The sequence below is a fragment of the Haliaeetus leucocephalus genome, unplaced genomic scaffold (assembly GCF_000737465.1).
Source record: "Haliaeetus leucocephalus isolate CR32 unplaced genomic scaffold, Haliaeetus_leucocephalus-4.0 Scaffold751, whole genome shotgun sequence".
NCBI lineage: Eukaryota > Metazoa > Chordata > Aves > Accipitriformes > Accipitridae > Haliaeetus > Haliaeetus leucocephalus.
In genome coordinates, this window is record NW_010973187.1 from 10,016,895 (window position 1) to 10,043,372 (window position 26,478).

A 26,478-nucleotide genomic window follows, 5' to 3' on the forward strand; every position below is an offset into this window, starting at 1 on the left:
AACCATTCATTTTTACCACTTTCTTCTGGAACTCTGTAAACCTCTTCCCCCGTTTATATCATCACCTTGAAGGTGTATATATGGACCATGATCATATGACCACAGTCTTCTCTCTTCTGAACTATATACACTTAACTTTTTTAACCTGTTCTACGGACTTAGATTCCAATTTTTAGATCTTCAAAAAGAAATCTTTGTATTTTCTCCAGTTCTTTCATACTCATGTCCTTCCTAAGAAGCTGCAGACAGAAATCACATGCACTACAAAGGAAAGTGCCTATAAGTCTACATTTAATGTCTTAAATTTGCAGGTTATATGATCAAGACTTTTATAAGTGTCTAACTATTCTGCCCAGGTATGCAAGACATGGCAAAGTAGACTGATTTTCAAAACTTGCTGAATGGTTACTTTTATAAAAATCTAACCTCAAATATTGAAGCACAGAGTCACTTTGGAAAATGTACAGATGCTAATTTGAATATTTGTTTTCATTTGAGAGACTTTTTCTTTTCTTTCTTTCTGGGAGAGTGTTGTTTCGTATAACGTGGCTACTCTTCTGCCTCGTATCAGCTGCCCTTTTTTTTCCTCTCGAGTTTCGAAATAGCTCTTCTCCCAAACCATTTTTATACATTCTTTTATCTTCTCCCCTCAAAGTGATTTTTTTTAATGAATTAACAATAAGAACATTGCACAAATCTTTTTCTAGACTTTCCAAGACAGTGTGCAGCAAGGTCACGTTTGTTCACTTGCTACTTTCTGAATGCTCAAGGTACCTCAGTGCTGTTTAAATTGACGATTTCAGACTTTTATTATGCATCTTCATATCAATTCCCTCTTCAATTTTCTTTTGCTAAAAATGACTAGATTTAATGAAAAATATTTGTTTAACAGTATTTCTGGTTATTTCCATAATGCCATCTGAAATATTCTGTAATAACTTCTGACACTGTTTACATATTTTTTCCAGAACAGAGTAATTGCTTGCTATCTCCCTAGGTCAGTCTCTGTTCTACTTTTTTTTCTTTCTTTTTTTTTTTTCCTTCCCTTCAAATATCAAATATTACTTCTGACACATAGGATTTACAGTAGATAATTTTCACAGATTCAGAAGCTGTCCCTTTAGAGCTCTAAAATGTATGCTGTCCGGACCCGCACATTTACAGACTGTGTAAGTCTAACTAACTAATGCTTGGTTATGCTTCCTTGGGGTTATGCAAAGGTGACAGTTTGACAACTGCTTGGGGATAATGAAGTTCAAATGTTCTGAGGTTGGGGACATGTATTTTGGCTGATGAAAACCGAGTAGTCATCTTTTCCATTAACCTACGGTCTTAAAGATATACCTCATAACATTAAAATCAAAAGAATTGGAATTTGCATTTAGTTTTACAGGATGCTATTTGAAGAAGTCTTTTTTAAGTTTTGCGGCTGTAGGCCCTGTACTCTCCTGTTCTTTTTTTATCCTATTTTACATTACTTTGACATTTTTCAAGTACAGAATCTGGATCCTTTTGTATGCCTTCACCACTGTGATAATGTGCTGCTATCCCCTTTCCTTGCATCCTTCCTTTTCCCCATAATTTTTTCTGTACAGTCTTTTGAGACACTCACCTTTCTGACATGTGCAACTGTAATCCCTATCATTTTTAAAGTCTTATTGACTATTAAAATCTGTGTGATAAATGTGCCCCTTAGGACAAATTTACAAATCCAGAAAAACAAAATGCATATAAAACAAAAAAAATTTGAGTTGCGTTTATGGTTCAGTCATTCAAGAAACATGATTTTTATAATAATCTCTACCATAGCAGCACATTCATATAAAAAAACCTCTTGAATTCTGTACTACAGAAAATCCAAATGCTACTGTTTAACAGTTAAATCTTCAATTAGTCTACTGAGCTGCTCAGACTGAGGTACGATTTTAGTCTGACAAAGCTCCTGCCACATTTTTTGCATGAGATTTTACTTTCAAGAGAAATCTTTTGATATGTAAATTAATTACTAGATCCAGGCTCAAATTGCAAGCAGATCAGATGAGTTGCTATCTTAATAGTTTGCCACTAATCTCATTATATTTACTACATTGTGTTAAAAATCAGCCTCCACATTCTCTTGACTGGACTTCATAGCCACATATCAGTCTTGATCCATGAGAGACTGTCATGAATTTAGCAGCAGTAGCACAGTCCAAGAAGAATTGCCAGGACCACAGCATGCCTGAGGAAGATGACAAGCTGAGAGTGAATAAATCCAGAACCAGGTACCAGAACACTAGTTTGATGATCAACTGTCTTCCAGTGTAAATGGAACAGAGTACTTCTCACTTTTATTTATCTGTAGAGAAAAGGTGCTTAATCCTTCCAGTTGCTGAAAGACAAGGAGAGGTTTAAAAGCAAATGTGGCAGCTTGTATGGCAATCTCTATGTTTAGTAATGCCTGAATCACACTGTTTCTGCTAGGGCAACTAATTTTCCTCACTACAAGGGAAAGCTTGTGTCATATAAATACACTTTGTGGTGAACATTTTTTAATGTCGGTTACAATGGAGTTGGAGAGGATAAATATTTTTATATATACAGATTCTAGTCTATGAAACAAATTTACATGGTGCCTACTACTTTAAAATCTCAGTGCATTATGATCTGAAATTAATTCAGCATCCCTGTGTCATAAAAGGTGACAACTCCTTGCAGCTGAGAAGAGAGACTCAAGGAAATCCAGTGCCTGTCTCAGCCTCCAGAGGAAGCACTTGGTTCTTGGATCTCTGCAGATTTAGGCTGTTGCCATTACCCCCGCCTCGCAGACAGAGAGGAGAAATGTGTCCTGACAGCGCAAAGAAGTGCATTGGCTTTTTGTCATGACGCCCGCTGTCAGAGCTGGGCGAGAGCAGTAGCTCAGAAATTCAACTTTACATCACATGCTAGTTCAGGAATGAATCGTATCTGCCAGCTTCCTTTACTGGCTAAGTTGTACTGCAAATGCACCAAGGACACAGCCAAGGCTGGCCCCATCCCTCGCCTTCCCTGGTTTACATCCCTCGTGCAGGAGAAGGGAGTAGCACGGGGAGAAACAGAGAGCCTACTGCAGCAGCAGGATCGCAGCGTGGCCGGACGGAGTGAGATCGCATCTACAGGAGGTGACAGAGCACATCAAGAAGAAGGAAAAAGAAAGGAAGAGACAGCTAGTGACATCCTCCAGCAAGTATTTTGGGATGCCTCCAGCCATCCTTCAAAGGTGGCCACATGCATGTCAGACACTCTGCAGCTGCTTCTCACAGCTGGGCTGGGATTGCTCTCCAGCAACACTAACAGCACTTTCACCATGTCCAGGACTGACACTCCGCTCTTGAAAGACTCACGAATTACAGCAGGGCTGGGGCCCCCTAAAATTAACGCTTTTATCAACGCCAGAAAGAATGGATGGAAACGGCTAACTGAGGAAGTTAGCCCAAGTCCTGCCCACACTGCTGTTCTCCGGTGTGTACTTTAGTCCCTCTAGTCATCAGGCTGACACTTTGACAAGCGGTAAATGTCTCCTGATGAAAACCATTAAAAACGTGGTGACTGTTTATAAAGTGCTGTGCTTTGGCATGTCGCCCTAAGCCACACTGTATCAACACTGCTCCAGAAAAGATCCTCTTTGGGGCTCTTGCTGGAACGAGGAATAGAAAAATCTCTGACACCTCTTTAAAAAGTTGAATGTGCAACACCAAAAGCTAACACATAAAGTGCGGTGAACACAAAGCTGTGCCGTCTTGCCACCTTTTTTCAGCTGTCCTTTGAGAGCTACACAGTTCTGGATTGCAAGGGTTGCAGTCCTTATACGGGCTGTAAAACTGGGAGAAATACCTTAACCGTCTGTTGCCTGCTGCAACATAATCACATAGAGAGAACAAATCTACCACAAAGGATGTACGTAAGAAGCAGTATTTATGTTGCTGTGTGATTAGTGTTAAGAAACTGACTTCTTAATGTGAAAAAAGCATATAAGTAGTGAAAATAGGGAAGTTACTTGTATTTTTATCATTAGATTCCAAGCAATTCCAGAAATCTAGATCACATTCCTTAATTAAACAACCCGAGATTAGTTTGAGCACATGTGATTCATAAGATCTTACAAATCTCTGTTTAAAAAGACTAATTGCAAAACTGGGACCGTCAAGCTGTTACGCTGCCAGGCGACAACACTCTCCTAGCAAGCGTCCCTTTAATTCTTCCTATCCCATCCCTATGGTTACTTAGTCCCCACTACAAGGTATGTAAACAAAACCTATGTGTTTGGACAAGCCAAGGTGGGAATCTCTCTAGAAGTGCCCCACTGGGTAGTCTGCAGAGCCCCAACTCTGGCATGTGTACTTTTCCCTTAAGAGGATCGTGCTACTTGAGGGTTTGCCACTCCTGTGCTTCAGCCGCCAAGGGATTAATTCTTGAACTAGAAATGGGATGACTGTGGTCAGGGAAATTTGCAAGCAGGGCAATCAATATAAAGGCTATCAATGGTTTAAGGTGCACGGCTACTGAGGACAAAGAGCACTCTCCTGTGGGGTTCTCAGCTTCCTTTCACTCACGGAAGCAGAGCCCATAAAGTTAATACACATGTATTTCAATTTGTTCTGCATTTCTGTCTATAGCTGATGGGTTTACAGCCGCCCTGGTGTTGACACTTCAGTTTAACATCATATACTGCACACACTAGTTTCCCCAGGACAGGAGCAAGCAGATGTCGATTACAGCTGATGCCTGCATTTCTAGTAAAGTCTCCCCTGAAAAACAGACGAGGTAGTCTTTCCTGGAAGGTTTTGCCTGGGGAGGCCGGAGTTTACGCTGCATTTGAGATTGCATGGCTTATATGAATGAAGACTCACGGGAGAAAGCTGTGAACCTATACCAGACCTGCTATGCCTTTTACAACCTATGCCTTCCATACACTGACATCTTCTATCTTGGGACAGCTGTTGGATCAGTACTGGCTCTCCAACGCCAGGAGAGCAGGATGGCATAGCCGTAGCCACTCTTTGCCACAATAAGGGACACTTGGGTAGATCCTGCTCTCTGATGATCATTTAGTAAAAAATGCTGTGCATGTGTACATCTCTGTCATACGATTAGCCTAACTGTTCAAAATAAAGTTGGAGATGAGTACTCAACACACTGGGTCTATAAAGTGTTTGCAAAAAGCATACATAATCAGACTACATGCACACAGTTGTTACTTTCTCTTAATAGAGATTATAATTTTAACTTGTAGGACCTGTTTTCCTGAAGTACCGACTCTTTCACCTTCTCAGTAGACGTATCTGAGTTTTAGCCTGGAATGGACAAAGTTTTGTGGGGACTGCTATCATGTAGGGGACTGCTTTACAAAGAACAAAGAGAGGCATCAGAAGAGATATAGAGTAGTTTTTTTCATTAAAGAATAACTTTCATAACATCTAAAGCAGTCTCAATCTTCTACACAAAGAGAAACATTTAGAAATATGAATCTTCAAAAATGATTTTTTTTTTTCCTGAAGGAAAGGAAAACGGGAGGCATATGTCTGACCTACAGGTTCTGAGATCCTGTATATCCTAAGCCAGAAATGACAGAAAAGATGATACTATGTAATTGCCACGGCGTAGGTTTGCACTCAGACATGAGGATCACAGTTCCTCCTTGCTTCTTAAAACCGCCATCCTGCCCATCTGTTTTCTGAACCTTTTACTTTGACAGCACTGAATTTGGCCTCTTCCATGTAACTCTTGCCATGAAGAATCCTATTTCACAGGATACAAACCCAAAACATTGCTGCACTAAGAGTATGGGAATAACACCTCATAAGAGGATTTTTTTCATCATTACCTTCAAATGCAGTGACTAGAATTCAAAAATGAGGACTTACATTACTTTCACTCTAACAAATAAAATACTTGATGTTCCCCACAAGGTCTGAAATTGCTTAAATGTAAATTCTAGTAATGTAAGTACTATTAAACAAGAGTAAAGAAAACCTTCTATAAACTATCCAGCCCTTTGAAAAGTAAATACTTTGTTTGCTTAAGGGACTACTGTACAGCTTGAGAGGATAATTCTTATGTATGACATAAGATATAAGATCTCCATTATTTATACAGCTAGCTGTTAGTCACAAGTCTGTTTTGAAAACAGTGAAGGGCTCCTTCTCTCTGTGGGAAAATCATAACTGACTGTGCTTTTTTCAAGATTTATATGTCCTATCTGTAACTCTGCTGTCTGAAAATGCCCGAGGTTTGTGCATCATCCAACCTGGCCGCTCTTGCCAGGCTTTAATGACTAGCACAGAGAGGGGAAAGAGAACCTACCTTGTACCTGAAATGTGTGCATACAAAAGTGGGTATCACTTCAGAAACTACTTCAGCATGAGATTATGAACTCTGCTTCTAGAGTTCCTCCTCTCTTTATCTGGACAAACATGTATTTGTATCACTATCAGCACTGCAAACCACCCCTACCTAATGCTACAGATTTTCAGTGATCCTTTTTGTCCCATGTATTTGCACTTCAAGCACAATATTACCAAGCATGTAACATAACCAGTGGGTCTATTTTTATTAACAATCTTAGTCATTCTGCTCACAAAGTACCGTTACATCCTCTTGGTAACCTTCTTACATCCTTAATCCAGTTAGAGGCACTATTTCTTATCCCCAACTTCATCCCAGTAAATAGATAGATAGATAGATGGATAGAAAGATCAAAAGATCAATGGATAGATCAGTAGGTAGATGAAAAAAAAGGTTTTTATTAGGAAGGTAGTTTCCTAACTCACAATCTAAATGCATTTTTTTTCTTATCTTTTACTAGGAGCAGTTTTAGTATGAATTATACCAAACAAACACTAATTTTTGCTTCATGTAACTTTATGATGTAAGATAAAAAATGGAAATATTTTCACATAATCCCAATATGGACCTGATTTAATGCCTGTGGAGGTTGATGGAAAAATCATCTGACCAATTTTTTATTCTATCTAGAAAATGTATCTAGACTATGAAAACACAAAGGTGAAAGTAGAGTACCTGGATTCTGTCCTGGATAAAAGGCGAAGAAGAACCATGTAGACATACAGCTCCTGTATGTTGTGACTAAAGGACAATGCTGGTGAGAGGAGACTACCACCTCTTCCGTCTAATAAACATGAGGCTGTAAAATAAATTCAGGAGAAAAGTTCTTCCCACTGTATTCAGCAAACGATATGCCAAAGGCAGACAGAATCTAGCCAGGTCTCTAGCCAACTGGAAAAAACACAGTGCTACAGTGAAAAATAAATTTGGAGGACTGAGGAGAGAATAAACTTCTAATTATTAGATGCACAAGCATTTTTAAACAATCAGTTCTGCCTTCCAACCTGGTGGCTCATACCTCAGCCAAGGTAAGTTTGCCTACCATAGTAGCCACTGGTTGCAGCTAAAGCTGTGCTCAGGTAGCTGCATTATCAGCTCATGGCAGTTCTGGTTTGCTCCTTTGGTAAGTTGCAGTCAGATCACATGAATTCACACTGAAGAATATTCAGTTTCCCTTGAACCCAAAAACTCATGCTCATAACCAAAACTACTAGGCTTCAGCAGGTTCATGTTCTGATCAGTGAAATGTAACAGAGCTTCCACCCAGAAGGTACATTAGATGCAGTTTGGATTTTCAGGTATAAAGCTTGAGACTATCTGTATTGAGAAAGTTAGACCTATCCCAGTACCTCTTGTCCCAAACCTGAGAAAGCATCCTTTTCTTGGAAACATCTTCCACCCTAAACTGTTTTTCCTTTTCTCGGGGCCAGTCCTGCTATTTTCCCTAGCAGCCCTCTTACTTCTTTCTGGGGCTTTGAATCACTCTCCATCAACCACTGAAACAGATGTCCCAGACCTGGCAGAAGCTTGCAATAAACTATACCAATTTATAAAACAGTAAAAAAAAAAAAAAATAGAGGAACAGGTTGTTTCTCATGGCTGGGTATAGGGAGAACAGGTTACCAAAAATAAAACCTTACATAAGCATAACAAATCCATGCTATATTTTGCTACAGAGTTTTTCACAACCAGACCGACCACATGTAACCACTACAACTATCATGAAAAAAGTACTACTGCCTTTCTGAGCCACATAAAGGCACTGACTTCACTTGTGTTCCTCTGTTTAACACAACGTTTAATATCCTAGAAGTGTATTACAATCATAAAACATAAAAATCAAAGCAAATCAGTATCAAAAAGGCTCTTCACCACATGCAACTCACTTGTCACAATTAAATACCAAATTTTAGGATCTCCTCTGTAGACTGTGAAAAATCTCTGTGAATATTAATGGAAACTGGTGGACAAGAAAGAGAAAGAAGTTGAGATGCCTGCCTACAGACTAACACAAAACGTGTAACTTGTCTTTAACATAGTGATACAGCTTTTTTTTTTTTTCAAATATCCTAATTAGAACTGTTTGCAATGGTAATATATTAAATTTGGCCAATTAATTTTTAAGAATCAGTATTGTGCTGACCTCAACAGAGCATAAATAGATGTACACCATGAAAAATACTACTGTGTGATAAAAATACTTTTATTAAGCACTATAAACAGTCAGTAACAGGACAACTGCATTTCTCACCACATGCCTAATTTCCATGTATAGCAAAGTAAGCCCCAGCTAATCAGTACACTTGCAGTTAAGTCTCTTTTCCTGAGGAAAAATTCATAGGCAAGTGTACAGTTATCTATGTCTGAAAGTATGTTCCTTCATCTAAGAACTGGAGACTGTACCTATACCTAATGTCAGTGTTTTCCCCAATGAGATATGGCACCATTAACTAAACTGCTAAAATATGGGAGATCTCTAAAAAGCATTTTTCTCTCCTTTCCATCACAAAAGCCATTCCTGACAACTATCATTTCTGAGACATGCTTGCTTATGGCATTCTTCACACTATAGGATAACCTGGTTTGCTAATAATTTTAAAGAAAGCTTGTAATTGAATAAATTTATAAACATTTAAAAGAAACACCCTTCTGGAGCTTAGCTGGTTAAGAGAAATGCTAAATCAGTGCTTGCTGATCGCTGAAGCCAACTGATGGGTGGCTTCTATATTTAGGATCCTCCTTACACCTGTCAAGAGACAGAGACAGACAGGCAGTGAAAAAGAAAGTGTGTGCACCAGAGCAAGCAATCCAGAGACCCATCTCTCGTAGGGAGCTAGAAATAAAAGCAACAAAGAGCAATAAAGAAAACAGAGGAAAATCTTATTATTTATATTACCTCGCTGCCCTGTGACATGCTGTCAGCGAGCGCTCCGAACAGGGTATGGACCTCATTAGTTACCAGCGACTCCGGCTTCCCGCGGGAAGCCACGGCGATGCTCAAAGCTGGATGCAGTCCAACTGTGTCAAACCTGTGCTCCTCAGGTGGATCCCTCTCCCTGCCACTCCTTAGCTGAAAGCGCCAGGCCTTCACAGCAACATTTTCATTCCAAAGCGAACTCCAGCAAATATTCATCCCCGTGCTCAGCTCTGTCACTGGAAAGGGGCTTTCTGGCTTTGATTGGCATCTGTCTGAATCCAGGCTGCTTCCCGCTTGCTAATCTGACAGCACTTCTTTCTATACTGGTGATTTGTAGATACGTATGCGAACGTAACAACAGGAAAATCACACAGGTTTCTTTAAATAACACTATGCAACCGATTAATAAAACAATCCTATTGTAAAGGCTTCAGATCCCTTCCTTTGTTTTAAACAGAATCATTTCAAACGCAAGGGCATCCAGCCGTAACAGGAGCTTACTTCCAACACGTGGATGCTGCCTTCCTCCCACCTGAGGTGCACCATTCCTTTCAAATTTTTGATCTGCCAGTAAGCAGAAATATTTGGGTTTATACAGATTAGGGACAAAGAAATAGCACTGCTGGGGAAGTAGGGAAAATCATGCTATTTAAATTTACACACATACCCCTTTCTGAATGCTACATGGCATTTCCTAAACAAAGAAACCAAATTTCACTCCACTTTCCCTGACCCATATCATGACAATCCAAGCAACCTTTTAGACAATATCTGATTCACCAGATTCCCCACATCAGTTTTTGGAAAGGGAAACCAAATGGCCTTTAAGTATTCCCCAGTGTCCAACAAACTGTATCTATTACCGGCCAAGCTTCATTTAAGTTTCAGTAACTATTACTTTCTCAGAAAGCAGACAAAAAAGTGCCTTTTTTCCCATCAATAGCAGATGAAATGCATATTTATTTGTTAAAAATTAATGATGTGCATGTTTGGGTGAGAGAAAACGTTCAGTCCTCATGAAAGATATTAAATACTCATAAATGTGGATGTTTCAGTTTGGAGACACAGCACAGACAGCAACTGCACAAATACCTCTGAATCTTCCCAAAAGTAACCCTAATTATTTGCCTACCAGCTAGTTTTTACCACTAGTCAGTAGTTACACTTAGCTCATCTGTTGAGTGTACATAACTAATGTTTATGTAGATATTAACTTTAATTATACAGAGGCAAGAGGCAAATGAATATCAAAAGACGTGGAAGATAATGAACTTACATTCAGCTCAATAAAGATCTAAAGGCACGCGGAGGAAATCTGCATATGATCAATACATGTATGCAGTAGTTCCATGTACCTTACTGTCACAGAAATAACTTCAAACTGTATAGGGCAAAATTACGGCTTTACTGACATCAACATGAATTTTGCAATCTACATCCATCCATCTCCCCCATAGTTTAAAAGACAGAGGATTAAATGATTCAATACTTGCTGGAAATCAGATCCAGAGCAAGTCATTGTGCCTGGCTTGGCACAGAGCGGTAATGATGTGCACAGTGCAGACCGATTAGCTAAGGCAAAGACAACCATGTGATATGCCTAAGGTCACACAGTTACTAGCAGTTTATAAAAGGACTTTATAAATTTAGAAGTATAGTTTATATTTTTGAAAAGCTCAGTGCTTTTTTCTTTGGACATCATGTAGATTAATATTCAATCATTTGTAATTCTGCAGTTACAGAATATCCTTCTAGTTATTACCATACATCATAATGGGAAAGTATAATACTGTATCAATAATAATGCTAGCACATAGAAATAAGGCAAAGCAGGTATCAACAGTTAAAACATTCTGCACACTACTCCCATCAAAACCAATGCAACCCCAGTGTACTCATACAAAGGATGTCACCTGAACAGCTGTCAAGAATTCATTGAAGCTGAGATACAGAAATTTAAGCGTCTTCAACTGATCATAGTCCAAAGACAGAACAGGACCCTACTATACGTACTGTAATAAATTAATGCATCTAACTCCTATAATAAACTAGCTGTGCCCAGTCCTACAAATATTTTTTTTACTATTTGTAGCACAACTGGACTGTCCAGAAATATTCACATGCAAAAACATCTGCAGGATAAGAATGATAAGAGAGATGTATGAAGTTTTATGAAGTCCTAAAGGGTGACAACACACATTTACAAAAGACTTAAGAGCCTTGTACTAAGTATTGGGCAAACTACTGTTCTGTCCTATCTGTCACTAATGGTGTCAACTATGGCAGAGGTTATACCATTCTCTTGGGTACTAAACTGTATAACCTTTTAACGTCTGCCTGCATTACAAGTATGTCTGTTCTACATTGATAACAGTAATGAACACATAAAAGAAAAAAATATAAAGAGTGATTTGGCTGTCTTGCATTATGTTAGAGGTGCACACACATTAGTATACATAATATTACCCCTGCCATTATTTGTTCCCCTACAGGTATGATCAGAGAAAACCCTCGGGAGACATAAACTGTATTGCTTTATCATTACTAGGGATGCTGTTTCCATGCCAAACTTTCTGTCTAAAGACCTGTGTCTCATAAGCTTCTGCCATACAGAATCCATAATAATATGGGGTTTGTTTCTTGGATGGAGCTTCCCAGTACTATGCTAATAAGAACAGACACACGTATATGATGCATGCACTGCTGCTGTTTGAGGTCTGTATAGAGGAACAGTCACCTGGTCTGAGATACTGCATCACTCACATATATTAAATTGAATGGTATACAATAAATTCAGCCATATTAGAAATCATATTCAGGAATGCATCAGAGAGATAATAAATGATTCAATAGATTCCTTTCTGTACATAATTTCTATGACTTTTTGAAATTCTTTTACCACCACACAAAAATCAGGGATAACAGGCGGTTTCCATGCAGCTTTAGCATTATTTTGTCCCATAGCATAACAGAAAAGCCAAGCTTAATTTTGTTAAAAGATGTGACCTAAGACAGAAGTGGACGTAAGTCATCATCACAGTGATGATCACATACTTCTTTGGATTTTGTTGGCAATAAAGATGTCATATGTAGAAGCCTTTAAAACTATCCACAAATCTTCTACTGAAAGAAGTCTTTGAAAATCAAGTAAGAAAATATAGAATCATAGAATAGTTTGGGTTGGAAGGGACCTTTAAAGGTCATCTAGTCCAACCCCCCTGCAGTGAGCAGGGACTTCTTCGACTAGATCAGGTTGCTCAGAGCCCCGTCCAACCTGACCTTGAATGTTTCCACGGAATATGTTGTACCAGAATCATTTAGTGATAATTCCTTCAGATGAACTAGCAATGCAGTACTTGATCCAAAAATCTGAAAGTCAAAGTCTACAGTAGAAATGTTTTATTGAGAGTCATATTATGACACCATTCCATACTTCTGCCTTCTAAGTGAACTTAAAAATTAAAAGGTTTTTGTTTTGATTTGGGGGGTTTTTTTAATTTTTTTGGTAATAAAACAGTTGGAAAGAAAACAGTTAAGGAATGGAAAAGGTACTATCCAGCTCCAAAGTAATACAGGAGAGAGCTTTTGCTTTTCAGATTTCTCTTCAGTACAAATTCAGAAGCTTCAGAAGCACCAAGAAAACTTTTAGAGAATGAATCCACAAGCTACCTATTTGTATTATCAAGCCATTGTGTATATTTAATCTGAATTTTCCTTACCTTAATTTGTAGGTTTAAGTCTGTGAAGCAGCTGATAGCCTGAGTAGGCATTCACCTTTACCATAATTCTAATAGCAATTTGTATTCAGACTTTTATTCTGCTCTGATATGTAATAGCAAAAATCAGCACTTACACAGCATATTACATTTTGAAAGCACTGTCCAAACAATTCTCTATGCCCTTTTGAAGAATTCACAGAGGAAAGAGAAAACTGGATAAGAATAGAAAAAACAGACCCTGAAACTCCTGTTTTATTTTTGTAAATAAACAGCTTGGAAACTTTAATCCAGCCCTAACTTACAACTTTGAAACCATGTGAATTCAAACCATGTCTAGTTTTGAGATGCATAGAGTGATCTTTTCTTCTAAAAAAAGTAACCGTAGCAATGATAAGGCATTACATTTGTATGGAGGCAGACAAATAGTGGTGAATTACTTCAGTTGAGAGAAAAATCAGGGGGCCATTAAACTGCTGGTTTTAAAGCTCCTGAGAATTTTTTTACTGTATTATTTCAGCATCATTTCAGACTCTCAGAGAACTACACAAACAATGTAAAATAACAATACTCCACTGTAAATAGCCCTTATTTTTGCATTGATTTTGTTTAGATAGACATTGAGTGCTAAAAAGATTGTGTAATTGCTCCATTCTGAAAATAGACAGCATTATCAGCCAAGAAAACCTTCATTAGTTCATTATCCAATTTTCCCAGGTGAAAGAAAAGTCGCATGGAGGGTGTGTGTCTGTGTCAAATCACATAGTAACAAACCACAAACTGGAATCTATCTAAATTACTGTTGAATTAGAAGCTCCCCTCCACAACAACAAACAAAACTTTGTACCTCATACAGTCTGTATTTGCCTATCATATATTTGTTTAACAACTTTGGACTAAAATACACTTAAAATACTGCAGGTTTTAAAAAACAAACAGGTTCATTTTACTGCTCTGCAGATATTGTAGGAATGTTCCATTGTAGTTAATGAAGAACTACTTTATTTTAAGCAGTCTTTGAATGAGTCATTTTGCAGTTGATCTCTGGTTTGCAGGTAATCTATTTGGCCATTAAGAAAGCCTTGAATAAGTTCTATCCAAATACACGCCATTAAGTTTCAGTACATGAAATCTGGATCTGGTACACCAGAACTCTAAAATTTCAGGTATTGGTGAAATCTCTTAAATTTGGATATGGCTGATCCCAAATCACTACAAGATTAAATATAGAGCTAGACACACAAGAAGCATGAGTTTCTTACCCACATAGGTAACTAGAATGGTCAGTATCTCTGAGTTATACTGCTGACATTTCCCGTTTGTTAATTTTCAGGAAAAATCCCAGCTAGGAAATAATTCCTGCCCAGTGAAAGGCTGCACCAGTTATTGAAGTTGCACAGCATAAGAAGCCCAGGATCAGCCAGTGATTTGTCCTTTTGCAATGAAACAATGTCCTAGCAATAGAAAACATCCATCTCTCATATCTCAGAAACATCTCTTTGCATAGGGTATCTTTACCATAGCTTTTGGGTTCAAAGAATAACTTTTAGCTAATACCTCACTTTCAATTCTCAGTGGCAGATGCTTCAGCAATCTCTCCAGGTAGTGAAAGTTATTACTAGGTTTTCACTGCCAGAGACAAAGTATGCCCTTTGCAGCTTTACCAAAGTTATCTACAAAATCCACCTGTCATGTTAGTCTTACACTGGAGTTGCAGTTTGAATAATTGGCTATAGAAAAAAACTCTTATTAAGTCAAAATCACAAAAGCTGTTAAGTCAAATAACCAAAATAAGAATTCATCTGCATTTTAGCACATGTAAGCATAATTCTGCCCTTGTATATCTATTTCATATCCTCAGTGAAACATTTTTCCAGCAGAAAAAATAATGGTTGATTTTGTAACTGAAGACAGGATCACAATGAAGATGTATAAGGAAAACAATTTAAGGCCATAAGGCAATTTCAATATCTTGCATTTCCTAGTTTTCAAGTGTTTAGCTTTACAATCAGATAACTTACTTTTAACTTAGAATTTTTAAAGAGTGATCAGCGCTTTATTCTACAAACAGATTATTTCCACGAAGAGTAATGGGACAATTCTAGAGTAGAATACTATTCACTAAATAGAAATAGAGCCCCAGGTAATTAGATATGTGGAACAAAATACTTAATCACCGATGTTTAATCTGTGCTTGCAAAGCTGAAAGCATTACTACTGAATACATAAAGTGTTTGCAGAAGCATGGATATCTACAAGAATTACTGAGCATTTTTGTGCAAAACTACCTTGCAGGCCATAAAAGTATTTTAGTCTAGAAATAAATGGAGTTATGAAAGGAAAAATCACTATCAGCAAAATATCTGCAAGCAAAGTATTGTTCAATACATCCACTACAGTATTCTTTACGGCCATTTGTTAATTGTATCTCTCGCCATCCATGCAAGGAAGTGATGGATGCTTTAAATCCTAATTTTGCAGACAGGGAGAGTGTATCTATACGCGGAACATGTACATAGCAGTTGAGCAATGATACTGGCTGAGTGCTTCTAATAGCAAAACAGCTATCACTTCAGAATTTCATCTCATATCCCCATAAAGTACCAATATCATCTTTCAGTGTAAACCCAGCTTCACTGGAAAAAAAATACAAAGTTTGTCTGTAAATTTCTTGCTGATTTTAAACCTAATTACCTGAAAAATAAAGATTTCATACCAGAAGATGAACAAATTAGTTGGTTGTGCATAATGAGGGGTTAAAATAAATTACTTCTATCATTCCTACCATTCCAAATTGCAGTGCTGATCTCTAGAATTAATTGCTCAAGAAAAAAACAAAAACCACAAAAAAGAAAATTTGTGAAAGCCACTTACAATTATCCTGCACATTACTAGACATTGCAGTATTTTGAAAAGTAAAGTATTTCTTCCTTACAATTCCATACTTATACAAAATTGTGTTTGTTCCTAATCCGGGGGAACATTTTTCGATGCCTTCCGGCACAGTAAGAAGTTCTTTTTTACACGGACACTTGCTCAGTGGGGCACGGACAATGAAGTGGTGTCAGAGCTTATCATTTAAAAGGAAGACAAATGACCACATCTGATATCACGCATGGTTTCTTTCTGATATCTTGCTATTTCTCTCTGTATAGCCTAATACGATCATGTATTACATTTTAATTTATATAATTTTTACAATCAGGCCTTGACAGTGATGACTCATTCTGTTGCAATGAAACCTGTATGTGTTTAATCAGAAATTATTTTATGTGGATTCATCCTTGCACTCGGGATTTAAAAGATACAGGACTCATACTCATTTTGCTGAAATTACACTGGTGCAAAGAAGGATGAAATTGGGTACCTAATCATTTCCAAAGACATTTAGAGTATATCCTTAGCCATACTCTTAGTCATGCAATAAATCAATTAATTCTTTATGTATTTCTAATCAGTTAAAATTGACTATAAGGACCAGATTCTGCTTTCAGTTACCGCAAAGCTTTTCCCCATGTGCATAGTATAGTGAAATCTCCTTAAGAGATGTTCCTGCACGTATTAGTGATCCTCTCCCAGCTTATATATCTACCCACATAATCTAAAATACATTCACAAGAGATAAAAGTCTAATCCAAGAAGATGCTAAGGCAATAGAAGTGGCTTGGTAAATAACAAAAAAATTAGTAAAGACTACACTTCTGTTGTTACTGTTTGTGGCAAGCCAAAATATTTGCAATGAAAACTATGTTACTCCTGCTTGAAATCTTAACAGCCCTGGTGATTATCAGGTAATTAGTGATTCCTAATGATCATCTTAGGCATGCTACTAGTCCATAAACAGAAACAAGTTGATGCTGGACCACCTAAACAGTACTAATTATGTACTTTTATGACCATCTTTCTTACAGAAGCAGGACATCTTGCAATATGCAATACATTTATTCAAGCAGGATGACAATTGGGGTGTCATTGCCATTTTAGAAATGGGAACAGAAGGAATAAAACCAGCAGTAGCCAGTGCTGCAAAAGAAGCGGGTAGCAGATCAGGTAATGAACTCAAGTGTCATGAGCCCTTGGCTAGTATTGTACCCACCTATTGCCTCTGTTTTAATTAGAAAGCACAAAATATTCACAGTACAAATTTCAGACAAACTGGGCATCTACAGCTCCAAGTGATTTTTCGACAGTGAGAACAACGATTTGCAATGTGGCAAAGGAGTGCAACTAGCATGCAGCATTGGCATGAGTCAGATATGCTGGCTTCTTTTCACGATACTGTCTGCAGATTTTTGCTGACTCCTGTTAGTTTCTAAAAATGCTGTTAAGCTTATGTTTTACAATCTGTGTACATCCAAGAAGTACAGATCGTGGGGATTAACTTCTTCTAACTCCCCAGATCTCAAGTTACCAAAAGAAGCAGATATGTTGGTACCTTTTCTGCAAAGATTCTATTGAAAAAAAGCTTTGAGAACCAGGTAAACCAGAGGTATTTTCCATCCAGGAAAGGTCTGGTCATGCAAGTTTCTGAGGTAAGGTGGGAATATAGCAAACACACATCTTAATAAACAAGGCTTAACAGCTTAACAACACTTTTCAACTACAGAGGGCTTTAGAGGCATTAGCTAACAAATTAAGCTTGACAATAAACCCTTGCTTGACTAAATGGTAAGATACTGCAGTTTCCTACTTTACTGAGAGAAATTAGTGTGGAAAACTAAGGTACAAAACTTAAGAAATAATGCAAGGCAGATAAAGGGAGGCAAATAATAATAAAGAGAGACGTATAATGATAAAGAGCTCAGCCAAGATACACATAATTCAGGATGTACAACATAGAAAATAAAATCAGAATATTTCTGATTAAATAAATTAAAAAGCTTGTTACCTCTTCTATTTCTATTCTTTTTTTTTCTTTTTTTTTTTTAAATCTGTGCCACTGAATTCATTTATGAGAAAAGTCTCAGGTCAAGAAATACTTGGTGCATTGGGAAATACACACACAACTAACCATCCTAATGAAGAATAACTTTCCACAGAAGATGATGGTGTAAGAAAGCTCATTGCTTACTTCACTCAATTTCCATCTTCTCTCACCACACATTCCTACATGTATGTCTCTTCACTTTAACTTGTCTTTCTTTGAAAAAAAAATCTAATGGACTTGGTACATCCATATATAAAAAGAATAAAATTACATATGAGGCTAACACAAAATATGGACATTCAATAATCTCTGCAGGAATTATTCTAAGTACCTACTTAAGAACAGTATACAATGTATTATATTTTATTCTAATTCAATCTACTAAAAGAAATCAGCCATATAATGCAAAAAAGCAACACCTGCATTAACATCTGCATAAGAAACCACCACTTTTCTGGATTAAACTCATAAAACAGAGTATCAACATATCTCATAGGGCAGAGCACCCCCCATGTAAAGAGTATTGCCTCCAAGTACAGGGCTGTATTTAGGATGCAGAAGACCTCTACCAAATAGACTATTCAAATCCACGTTGGGGGAAAATTATTACTGTGAGGGTTCATCCGGCCATTTACAAAATAAACCATTTTTCCCACTAGTCTATCTCAGAATATCATAAATCAAAACTTGCCTTTTAATAGACTGTTGAACTTGTCCCTCTAACGGGATATTGGATCTACATGTGCAGGAGTAAGTTATTCACCTGTAAGAGTCAGGGAAGGAATAGTAAAAACACTAACTTTGTAATTCATACTTCCAGTCATTTCTTTTTCACTACTTTCCTCCTTCCTGTGGTATCAATAAACACAACTTTTCCAGCACAGACTGCAAAATGTTTCACTTAATAATCTTCGACAGAACAGCCCCTGTGGCTCAGTTTCCTCCTGTGGAAAAGGTTTGAATTTCTAATCAAAAGTCAACACAAGCCTGGTGTGGCAAATTACTACTCGTTCCAAGAATGAAGAAAACTTCCCTTTTACTGGTTTGCTTAAGACTACCTTAGCACAGAAAGAAAAATGCAGCACGGTATTAAAAGTGACAATTGAGAAAAATGGCATACCTTGATTTAGGCCTTACTCCTGCCACCCTTACCCAGAGAACTTTCATAACTTTATTTTCATGCTTACTTGAAAGAAGATTTAGTCCATGGTTAGCAAAATATAATAAAAATCCCAGTAAAGATAAGGGAGGGAGAGACTGTATCGCTGGGGAAGGTTTTAAGCTTTCAGACCAGTCTAGTGGGGAGCTGTACACAGGAAATAGGAGCACTTGAGTTAGAAAATTATTTGGACGAACCGAGTCTAGCTTTTCTCCCTTAAATAAAAATTAACATAACTTATCATCTGATTGCTACAAAAACTAGACTGTGGACTCAGCAACTCCTTCCTGTTCTTATTTACTTCACAAATCAGGTCAAAAGTGAATCAGAATTTATTATAATGGATAAATGTGAGAGTCTCTGCTCGTAGACTTCGACTGAAGCTTTATATGCATGAGGGCTGAAAAAAGGACCACTGATCCAATATATACTTCCATGCTAAAGATAATGATTGCGGTGCAAAAAATTATTCTTAGCCCATATGATCCATAGGACACATTCTTTAAAAAAAATCCTCTTCTTTCTGCATTCCTGTCTCAACATTCCTGGCTCTAGAAAAACAGAGGAAATTTCAAAAATGAAAAATGCTTAAGTCACTATGTAGAAAATCTGTTACAAAGTCAGACCACCGTTCTTCTCCTAACCAAGTCGCAAATGAGAGGGAGTGAGAATGTAATTTTAAAAGAGGGTGAAAGATCCAAAAAAACATTTTTTATAATAGTCAGCAATATTATAACTTCACATTCATATTCTTGGGTACTTCAGGCCTGCCTCAGATTAAAAAAAAAAGTCTGATTTTGAATTACTGTAATTAACTGCAAAAGCTTGCTGATTTGTTGATGCAAAATAATGTCAATCTTTTTCATAAACTTGTTAGAATCTTTGTAAATAAATAGCAAAAATTATACAAGGAACAGAAATTCGGCTCCTTGTCATTGTTTTGCTGTTGGCACGCAGAGAAAGGTGTTGTAAGGAGGGACATAAGCAAAAAACCGCGGTCCTTCTAACATCACTAGTGTAACATTACCAAACAGCGAGCCATATTCTTGTCACAGTGTGCTTGTGAAAGAGGGAGTATATTTTACATTTTACCCTGAAAACTTATTAAGTCTGGGAGGAAGGAAGGTGTGAAACGTTGAATTTGCTTAAAAGCAGAGTAGGTCAAAAAATAGTTTGGAAAGCACTGAAGAAGGAAAAGACAAATCCCTCTTGAGCTGAACAGCTGCATGCATACGCCATTAATCTTTAGCTATTAAAAAGTGCTGAGGCATATTTTGAAAATCTTCACTCTTACACTGAATTTTTTTTCTGAGAATATGAATGGAACTTTTTAGTTTCAGGGTACAAGCAGCACAGTCTGGCCCTAAACTGAGAATAAGAAACCCATGAACATCACTGAAGTATAAATGCAGTTGAGAGTGATTTCACTAGCCGTGTTACGTATTTGCACCTTAAATGTGAGCCACTCCTGCATCACCACTGTGTGCATTACACAGTACTGCCTGGCAAAAATCATATTCAGCAAACACTATTGATTCCAGTTCTCTTTTACTATTGGAAATCAGGGGGGAAAGAAGAATCACAACACTCTGTAATAGCAATGAGCAATTTGCTGCAGTTAGCAATGGCACAACTGATGCAAAATCCAGCTCTTGGTCTGTTCCTACAGAACAGAGCATTGCCCAATATATATTTGAGAAAAGTTGAGTGCGATCAACCAGTTTAACAGATGCGACAAGAGAAATAAATCAGAGCTGTAATCTTAAATGCAAATCATTTAAATATTCATTGATACCTGTCTCGCAGCAGCTGTAGATGGAATGAAAAGAATGGGCTAAGAGTGACCTAAGACACAACGCACAGGTGCTGCCCAGGGGTGGGGGCAGAAATGCAATTATTATTTTGTACTTTTTAAGTTCTGTGTATTTTCAAGGTGCTAGATATGTTTTACTGGGACACCGAGGACACTGGGCTGTCATTTTTTCTATCCAGAAGTCCAATTCAGCATTTGTAAAAGACATAAATAAAGTATGGCATCTGGCTTCACCAAGTTATAGATATGGTCCAACAATTTTATTCCAGCCTTGTGTTCTGGTAAATCTTTTCTTCTGTTAAGGCAGATATTTTAACAAGGCACTAGAAAACAACATTTTTTGCAGTCCATAATATCAGCTTTTGTCACTGAGGTCTTTACAAGCACTCTAAGCACAACGTGCATCCCAAGCATACAGGGATCAAAAGATCGTGTATTGCTGCAAAGAAGCACAAAACAGTCTGGGGCCTAATTCTGCTTCTACTATGGTCAACAACAGAGAGAATGAGTCATTTTTCTCTTAAACTACTCAAATGCTCCTAAACTGCAACCCCTGTCTCGCAGAGGTTTAAGTCAAACATTGGTCTAGAAGATAATACTACCTTGGGTAAAGGATTTTCGCAGAAGGGAAAAAATAAAGGCATGAGCATGTCAGATCACAGTTATCAGTGGACAACTATAGTCTGTTTTGTTTCTTTGTTAGAAAAGATTAAAGTAACAATAATTTGATCGTGCTTCCATCAATTTAAAATGCTCTGCTAGATAAATATTTTTTAAGATCTGTACAACAGGCCTTCTATTTAACAATGAATACATTTCAGACTAATGTGCTGCCAAGCTCCAGCTCTCTTTCTAGCAGCTGAATTCTTGGATAAAATCATTTTGCAGGGTATGAGCAATGCAGTTCTGAAAATAGCATCACTGCAAAATGAAAGATGGCAAGAACCTCTACAATGCTGATTTATTTCAATGAAATTTTGTCTCATGATCGGTATCTATTTTGATGTTTTCAGCTGAATTTTCATAGTTAATAAAACGTAAATCTATAGAATTCATTAACTTTGAGGCCCCAGCATAAATGTCTAAGAGGGGAAACCGAAAAAGAAAAAAAAAAATAGCATTTACAACATAAAATATGTAAAACAGAAAAATGCTTTGTGGATCCAAATAATTTGCATTTATCACCACCACATGTACAGAGACACTCACAAAAGAAACCAACACCAATCAACAAGCTGTTTTGCACTCATCTTTAAGTATGTTTCTACTAGAAGAACGGATTGGAGCAATACTTTTTAAAATATCAGTGAGTTTATACATCTCATGTAATGCTCAGCATTCAGACATGTGCTGCTGAGAAAACACTAAGAGGTGATATTGCACTTCCCTGATTCTAAGTAGATTGCATGTTTTGGCTTTCTTTCCAATTCACTGATACAAAGGTACACTTCAGCAGATTTTTTTTTTCCTAATAATGAAGATTTTTAAATAGATTGGAAAATAAATTTTCAAATGAGAAGGAGCCTCATATTTTGTAATCCATTAATGCAGCTGTCTTTTCTAATTAACATCAGCAAAAAAATTGGCATTCTTCTGTCACAGACTTTATGCTAAAAATGAGATTATATGTATATGAGATGTGTCAAAATCCCTGAGTCTGACAGTAGAAACAGATGAAAAGGACACATCATAAATATCTTCTATCTACATTCGGTCACTGATTTGATATAAAAAGCGACACTGTGTACCAAGCCTCGCTACATTCTCAGCAAGACCTACACTTGTTAGGTCCATGCGCAGAAACCAAAAATACGAATGTCCCAGTTGTGCAAGCCCTAATTCATATGACTCATATAGACTTCCCTGAGTTGTCCTAATGACACCGAAACAGTAAGGATGATTCATACAAATAAAAAACGGGAATACACAACTTCTTTTCTAAAAATTTCCTGCCAGCATACATATATAGATAAGTTCATATGTATATTATTTTTATCCTCTTTATATTATTTTTATGCTCAAGCGGTTTACACCGATTTATCTAAGTATCAGATCCATCTTGAATATAATGTGTAATTTAACCTCTACATACAGAACAGGTGACTGTGGAGGAAAAAAGGATAAAAGGTAAAGGAAAGAGAGAAAATGAGTGGGGGTGGAAAATGAGAGAATATAAAATAAAAACAGACATTAAGCTATATCCAGAATGATGTAATTATGGAAACAGTACCATTCATATTGAAAGGCTTCATCCGTGGGTTTATCAAAATTAAAATATCTGTTTTGTTTTGTTGGTTGTTTTTTTCTTTTTTAATCAGTACAGACAGGTTTATCATCAGAAAGCAGCAGGTACATCTTTATATCCTACATTACTCACTATCAGTAAAAATATCAACACTGATAAGACATACGGTGTCAAAAGTATACTTAAGAATTACAATGTATTTTTAAACTCAAGACTATCAGTTTTGATGCAATATAGAAAAAAAAAAACAAGGAGAGGGTCCTATGCTACCTTTATCAGGAAACATACAAACTACATTTACTTAATAGTATTTTTTTTCTTAAGTCTGTATAGGTGCAGATGATAAATAAATATATATGGCTACAAAGAAAGAAATGCTTTGCATACTGTGTTAGCAGTAGTGTGGTTATAGTGACAGGAGTACCATATGCAACAATATTCTCATGTAAGTGCAAAATATCTGCTGTGCTGTGTGTATAATTGAAGTACTTGGGAGTTGCTATGTTAAAAGTAAGAGCATGATATCCTGTACCAACATGTAATAGATCCCTAATACATGATACAATGAAAATGATACTTTTTAATGAAACCTAATATATATCGATCAGTAGCTAAGCCTTATAGCTAAAGATCAAGACATAATTACTGCTATACTTAAACAGTTCATTAAAGAAGAGTCTTCAATATTTGCAGTGAAATATTCCAACACAGGAAGCAACAAATGCCATTATACCACCTGCACAAATTTGCAATGAAAAATTAAGGCTCCCATTTCATACAGCACAATCCTTCACTTGAGATTCTCCATACATTGCTGGGTAAATATATCAGAGCCTTTTTGCCTTGTCAGAGAAGTAAAATGAATCAAATGGCTGAGATTCTATGAGACAGGCATTGCTTAAATCTTCAGCACTTTTTTGCTAAAAATCTTTCGTACCTGTATACTACTGTATTGGTGATAAGGACTTCTGAATGTTTTAGTAAAAGCACATGTTAAAATATTTACTGATGCAGAAGAAAGAGATGACTGAAGGAAAAGTGATTGTACAGTAATGAGTTGCTGATGAAATCGTAAACTATGTAGCCCTGAATATGCACATTTTTCCCACAACAGCTGGGAAATACTGCTTCCTCAGACCAACTTTTTAACTAAGAGAAAAAGAGACTGAAAATAATGGGGAGAAAGAAGGTAGCTAAGAACATAATATCAGAAAACCTTCAGTGCTTCAATTATTAATACCCTTTCTTTCCTTTATTCTCTTCTCCTGTGTTTTTTTCCCTATTTTTAATATTCTTAAAATATAAAATCTTTCACATTAAGGGCATTTGCGTCACTTCTCTTTGTTCTTCCCCATTTGTAATCTATAGTAAGAAACAAAACACCGCTGTCAACTCTTTAAAAAGAATCCAAAAATTGTTTTCTCTTTCACCTGTTACATCATTACTTTTTGCAAAGCAGCTCTCCCTGCATCAACCTGTTGTGCTGTCTTCTAAATGAACTAAGCCTTATTTGCACTTTGATTTCATTTCAAAGGAGAAACATTACTATGAAGGATGGACATGCACTATGGATTGTTTCTACGATATTTCAATGGAATAATAATGAGAAAAAAGAAAGCCAAGAGCAAGTAGATTGTGTAGAACATGGAAATGCTGTTGACTAACATCATATTCTGAATTACTTAATCATAGGCATAGTTATAATTAAAGTTATATAATATGTTTCCCTGTTGACAATTTTTATTATCATGACTGGCAGTAAAGGTAAATACTGAAGGGAATTGGCAAACATGGAGAGAGAGGGACAAAAACAGTTTTAAGGAAATATCACGTAACGTTATGCTAAAAAGTGATCTAGACTTCTATTTGAAATTATACAATATCCTTTTTATACAGTATTCTTTTAATTTCACTAGGTTCCATATTTCCTTCTCTTTTAAAACTAGAAAAATCTACGTAGAGGATAAACTGTAATTGGTTGTGTATGACAACCTTATCAGCTCAATAAGAAACAGTAAATACAGGAGCTCAAACACATGAAAAGCACTGACTTACAAAGCCCCGGCTTTGTATTTTGTCACTCTTGCTTCTACATGGCACATCTTTATAAACTGCAACACGAGAATATTTTAAAAGATAATTTTCCCTTCAATGAAAGGCTGTATTTATTCAAGTTAGAAGATATTAAGTGGTTCTTTTACACTTGTCTTTGTATTCCTTTCTTTCATTTAACAGTGCGAGCATCCCTTTGAGTCTTTCATAATGGAACGGATACTCGGAACTGAATACAATTATATCAACCTCCCAGCAGTACGAATTGGTGAAAATGCATTGCTGGTAATTGCTGTAAACTCATCCTCCTGCACAGGACGAACGAGGGCAATAAATTCTACCCAGCCTTAAACAATGGGGAAGACTACCGTTAGCACTGCTTTTCTTATGTAAAATGGATTAAAGTGAGTCATCCACTTAAAAGTTACCTACTGGTAGCTTTAACCCAGCTACAGGGACTAAGGGAAGTGCTTCCCCCCCAAAAAATATAAATAAAATAATAATAAGGTGAGGAAGAAAGAAGAAAAAGGAAGAAAACACGGTCATTAGCCTATAGTGCTTTGTTGTGGGTTTTGTTTGGGTTTTTTTTTCCAATCTGTAGGCAAATCTCAAATGTGATGTATTGGCTTATTTTTGCCTTTCTTTTATGGCATGCTTTCATTACGTGATCTTTGCACTGCTCTGGGCGACACTTCCATGCTAATAAGTACGCGGTGCTTTGAAGATTTCTATCTTACGGCCACGCCGAACAGAAAGCCGCCTGCACCGAGAGCATCCACCAGCTCTCGCGAAGGTGAATTTTTTTTTTTTTTTTTTTTGAAAAAAAAGGATTGCGAGGCACACCCCAGAAAAAACCAGTTCTTCACTTGCGCTGCTTTAAGCACGCCAAAAACCCCTCCGGCGTGGCCCACGCGTGCGCACAGCCGACAGCCCACCGGCGACCGCGGACAGAAAACAAACCCCGCGACTGTCACGATAGTCGCGGTGTGCGCTGGAACGCCTGCGGGCAGCGGCGAGCTCAAGCACAGCCTCCGAACTCACCGCCGCGCTCGCCCGCCTGCCGCGGAGAGGCGAGAAAATCCGCCCTCGGCGTGAATTTCAACAAAATTGCGAAAGTTTGGGGTTTGTTGGGTGGGTTTTTTTTTAAATAGCGTTCAAACTCCAGCCAGGCTGGACCAACCTTTGCGGGAGGAGGGGGCGGGCTCAGTGTAACTCCAAACTTTCCTCTCGGCCCGGCCGGACCGCCGGGGGTCCCTTGAGAGCCGGGGGGGGGCTCCGCCGCGGGG

At 37.4% G+C, this 26,478-nt stretch overlaps 1 protein-coding gene across 3 annotated transcripts in view; it reads right to left on the bottom strand.

The window, feature by feature from the left end:
* The window catches only part of CACNA2D1 (calcium channel, voltage-dependent, alpha 2/delta subunit 1), a 421,901-nt gene that overhangs the window by 395,141 nt on the left and 282 nt on the right, over positions 1–26,478 (bottom strand). The gene's annotated exons all lie outside the window — the stretch shown is intronic.